The sequence below is a fragment of the Lissotriton helveticus genome, chromosome 12, assembly GCF_964261635.1.
Source record: "Lissotriton helveticus chromosome 12, aLisHel1.1, whole genome shotgun sequence".
NCBI lineage: Eukaryota > Metazoa > Chordata > Amphibia > Caudata > Salamandridae > Lissotriton > Lissotriton helveticus.
Window position 1 is genome coordinate 392,354,604 of NC_136073.1, and position 5,621 is coordinate 392,360,224.

Sequence of the window (5,621 nt, forward strand, 5' to 3'; positions counted from 1 at the left end):
TAGCTGCAACATGAGCCATCGATGTAGTCCAGGTGATGGAGTACAGCAAGCAGGAAAGGCCACTCGACCATATCAAATGCCATCCGCGCATCTGTGACAGCCGGTTCCTGAAGATATGCAGTACGGGCCACCACCCCATGTAGGCGCCTCAGGTTTAGGGCCGTATTTCTGCCTGGCATGAAACCAGACGGTCTGGATGTATCAAGGTCGCATGGTGTGGTGTTAGTCTAATCGCCAATAGTTCAGCAAGGATTTTAGCCTCTGCGTTAATCAGTGATATTGGGCGATATGAGGTGCACTCATCAGCCAACTCATCAGCCCGGTTTCGGAATAGCTACTATGGTGGCCATTCGCTGATCTAGTGGGAGTTTGCCTGCTTTTACGCTGTCGGAGAACATGCGCAGCAAGTGTGGGGCGATGGTCCCCGCAGTCTTTTTGTAGAGTTCAATAGGTATCCCATTCGGTCCTAACGCTTTGCCAGATTGAAGCGACCCGATGTCTATTGGTATTTTTTGTGAAAGAATCTCTATGGGTTCTCTGAATATCCATCTCCAGATCTAGGGAATCGATGGATGGGATAAACTCGTTTAGTAGTCCTATAAGGAAACTTTTAATATTATCACCTTCCAGACCCTCAGGGACATTTAGCACCTTTATGTTGTTGCGTCTGCTGTTATTTTCTAAGGCTTCAATTTTATCCATCTAAGATTATTTACTGCTTTTTAATGATAGAATCTCGGTGCGATTTGTCTCTACTTCTTTGTTTAAAGCTTCCACGGATGCTTCTATCAAGCAAATCCTCTCCATAATTGCAGATACCTTCAGCTCTAATGCTTGGTTCTTTTCTGAAATAGCAAATTTACTTCTAATCTCTGAAGTAAGGTTCCCAAGCATCTTAATCAGTTCTGATTGATTTGCACTTTGCGCCTCAAGAGGATTATCCAATTATGTTCATCAGATGACTGCTTAGAGATCTGTGCAACATCCCCGGGATCAGTAACCTGTTCTTCATGCTCTATACTTAGAACTTGAAATCTGTTTGACGTAGAAAAATTCAAATCGGTGTCCTGTACAGTCGCAATACTTTCTACTTCTTCTTCTCCCGTATTAGCAATTTTAGGATTAACAAGTTGTTTAGTGGCGGGTATAACTTGAATTGATGATTGCCTTTATGGGCGAGGTAAATTCACCTGTCAAGTTGGCTGTTCTATTTGTAACATCTTAAAGAATGATCTGAGAGAAGGGGTTATTATCAATTGAGTAGAATCTTTCCGTTGCCGTGTGGGTGGCGATTTAGTTGAGGAATGAGATAAATCTGCGACAAGTGACGGTGATGGCTTACTCCCTGCCTTCTTACTCAGTTTTTTCGCAACCGCTCTACCAGTTCTAAGATCAGGCAGTGTCCCAGGCCCAAATACTTTATTTCTCAACTAGCAGCCCATCCCGACGTTGTCCGGGTATGAATTGCTGCCGGCCAGTAGTATATTGTTTTGTAGGATTTCGTTTTGATAGCATTTCTTATCTGTGACAGGCCTGTGAAACGCTCCGATTCACAGTGCACTGCTGATGCACTTAAAAGTGCGTGTTCAGTAGTGTGTGAACTCGAGTTTCTCACCTTTATTTTTCCTTGCAATATTATATAGCGCGAACTCGACAACATGGCATGAGCACAATTTACATTACAGAAGAACACATTCATTTGTGGTAGGCACGGGGAGACAAAGCGATTTGCCTGGAATCACAGGATGTTGAGCTGATGCAGAGATTCGAACGTAGCTCCCCAGCTCTAAAGTTCGCAATTCTAGAACTTGCGGCGGGAGGTATGTCTAAAAGTGTATGTCAGTGCTGGCCATCAATGAGAGAGACCTGTGCATTTTTCAAATCGGTAATGAAAAAATATGAGTATGTTGCTGGAGATGTGGGCTGCCGTGCCAATAATGTAAACACCCATTATTCCGCAACTTTCTTTCCACATACCATCACTTCGCATACTTTCATTACAAAAGTATCATGACTCCGCAATGCCATTATAACGTATGGCATTACATTTTATATGCTTTTACCACGCATACATTTACAACGAAATTCGTTGTAAATGCATGAATAGTAAAAGCATGTTTTTTTTAATGTTTGGATAAGGTAAGTATGGGTATAGGGGTATATGTTTTGGGTTACTGAGGTATATGTTTTGGGGTGTTTGGGTATTTTAAGGGTTCAGATATAGTTTTGGGTTTTGGGGTACAGGGGTATTTTTAGGGTTCAGGGCTAGGTTTGGGTTTTGGGGTATAGGGGTATTTTTAGGGTCATGGGGTAGGTTTGGGTTTTGGGGTACAGGGGTATTTTAAGGGTTCAGGGCTAGGTTTGGGTTTTGGGGTACAGAGGTATTTTTAGGGTTTATGGCTAGGTTTGGGTTTTGGGGTACAGGGGTATTTTAGGGTTCAGGGGTAGGTTTGGGTTTTGGGGTACAGGGTTATTTTTATGGTTCAGGGCTAGTTTTGGGTTTTAGGGTACAGGGATATTTTTAGGGTTCAGGGGTAGGTTAGGGTTTTGGGGTACATGGGTATTTTAAGGGTTCAGGGGTAGGTTTGGGTTTTGGGGTATAGGGGTATTTTTAGGGTTCAGGGCTAGGTTTGGGTTTTGGGGTACAGGGGTATTTTTAGGGTTCAGGGGTAGGTTTGGGTTTTGAGGTACAGGGGTATTTATAGGGTTCAGGGCTAGGTTTGGGTTTTGGGGTACAGGGGTATTTTTAGGGTTTAGGGATAGGTTTGGGTTTTGGGGTACAGGGTATATTTATAGGGTTAACCTGGGTTAGTGTTTAAGGGTGTTGGGGAATTTTAAGGAGTAAGGGTCGGTTATGATTATGGGGTGCAGGGGTATTTAAAGGGAGCAGGGTGGACACACGGAGCTAGAATGTAAAGAACCTGGGAAGAAAAAACAATGAAATGTTGGGCACAACGCTCGCTTTTTTTCCCCGTAATCCCGCGCCCCGCACACGCCCACGCCCCCAGCACACGCCCACAGCACACGATATGAGACATGGCATGAAGGGCGGAACGTACCACACGCCCCCAGCGTTTGTCACGTCCTCAGCACACGCCCACAGCACAACGCAGACACGCCCACAAGGGACTACTTTGCTGGCACGGTTCTTTTACCTTTTAAATGTATATGGTGGGCTTCTGCAGTGCCTATGTTCTTCTGCTGCAACTGCACTTTCCAACGCTGTATTGGGTGTTGTGATTGGTGCTGTGGTTCCTGAGATTACCCGCCTCAAAGGTTTGGGCTCTCTCTTTATTATATTAGTATGGATGTATATCGGCTGGGGGGCTCCTCCTCCCTTCCCTTCTAAAGAGGCAACAAAACTGGTAGTCTGCACTGGTAGGGTAGTAGACTCAGTTAGAATATTAAGGATAGTAGTGGGCTCAATTGGGTCTGTTGTAGTATCAGAGTTAGCAACAACTAAGTGAGATGAGTGAGATAATTCAGCTGGTCTGTGTACAATTCCCAGCCCCACTTGTTTGCTTTTGCCTCTGCCTGTTCCCCTCTTCCGGGGTATGTTGTACCGAAGGCAGGTCGCCAATAGATGCTCTTTCAAGGGTCTGGGGCTCATGTGAGGGACTAATGAAAAGACAGAGGAAACAGCAGTGAATACTGACCGAGGTAAATAAGGGGAGGTCGAGAATATCTCCCCCACCCGGCTTCTAAGGGAGCAAAAAGTATCAACTCTTTGTCAACCCCTTTAAATGAGTCATTAGTCAGAATTTCTTGGGGGAGACGAGTATAACAGGTTCTTCCCAGTGTCCCCCGAAAGGGAATCCTAGCGGCTGCTCCCTTTTAACAGCCACGTTATAGGCGCCTTAGAAGTGATGAGCCACGGGGGGCAACCCAGGACCTCCCCAAGCCAGGCTGCCTAAAGTATTAGCACTTGCCCACGCCTGCACTAACGTCCTCTTAGCCTCAACAACTGAGTCAGAGTGATACAAAATCAGAAAGTGTCAGAGAAAATCAAAAATGAAGGAAAATAATCTTACCCCCATTAATCTCCATACCAACTTTCCACCATGGTCCCGGTGGAAGTCAGCCTACAAGATGTATCCTGCCAGTAATGAGGAAATCCACAGCATGGAATTTAAAGCAAACAAACCGGTGCGCACCAGAGTGTCACCTATAAAGCTTCAAAGCCCAAGATCAGCCATGGAGTGCATATCGGAAAATGCCAGAAACATGAAAGAAACCATGGCAAATCCCAGGCCAGACCCAAAATGGCAGCCGCAGCTTAGAAGCCCGCTTTTCCCCCAGCGCGCACCGAGACTTAGGAATGGCGGTCTGTGCTGCCTGCTCGGGGAGAATATCAGAGGCAGAGATCAGAGCCGGCGGCACACAGATCTACCTCCCGAACAGCGACTCGCTGTCCATGACCGCTACGTAGAAAGGAAGGAGAGGGGCTACTACCGCAACAGTTATTGGCTCAAAACTCAGGGATTCCTCAGTGCTTTTCCCGCATTCAACGCTGTCCGGAGGTTACGGGGAGGGCTCGCGGCAGGACTAACTAGCCGCCATGTTCCAGGTCACGTGACCCCAAGCTTGTGTTAAGCATTTGTTGTACACAGAGGCACACTCAAGAATAAATCTGTTACCAATTTTGTATAAAAAGTTTCTTTATATATGTTTTGAGAAGCAAGGCTTCTAATTAGAGATACAGTTTGTACAGTTTTAAAATACTTCAATAAATACTTTGTAGACAGTGGTAGTCAGAATAAAAAGGTAATCTAGTTCAAATATGCAATACTTTTCGGATCTAGGAACATAGCAGTTGATACTGTCAAATATTTACTATTGCAGTCAGCGGAGGACGCCCGGGATGTGTATAGCTTTAATGGAGTTCAGTCGACAGCCAACACAGTTACCGTCTCTGTCTCTGTCAGCAGGCCACTGTAGTTCTATGGAAGCACCGTCAGCCCCATCAGTTGCGGTCACTGTTTCTTGGATGGTGAAGTACCGCGGGTGCAGTTACCCTCATGGTCGCTGGAAGGAGGACTCTGCTGAGAAGTCTAGGGGGACCACACTAACTGGGACAGTTGGAGGTCTTCTTCACCAGCTGGATGCAGGTTTTGGAGGCCCAGGACCTGGGTACAGAAGGAGTCAAGATTCACCTGGGGCAGCAGTACAAGAAGTCGTGGGTACTGGTTGTCTAACTTTACCGGCAGCGGTCGGGCCATAGGTGGGTTGCAGGGCAGACCGTCACTGGAAAGAGGCGGCCGAACCAACGTTGCTGCCTCTGCTGTCGGGGCCACCAGCAGGAGGGTACAGTCTCTCAGGAGCAAGATTGTTTCCAAAGTTGGTCGCTGTACTGAGAGGATCCCTCGAGGTGATGGAGGCGTGCTGCACAGCTTCTTTACAACGGTTAATTGCATCCACACAAGTGTCGGTCCTCAACCACTGTGGTTCTTTACCGGCGGTTGCCAAGGACTAGAGCCTCTAGCCCAAAGGGAGGTTTGGGGCAATTTGTGAAGCCTGTAGGGACTCCAGGGTTTTTTGGAGGCCTAGCAGGTTTCAGGAAGGACAGCTGGTCTGGTTGTCGAGTCCCTTTGCAGCTGGCAGGGTTTTTGCCAGTTTGTCAC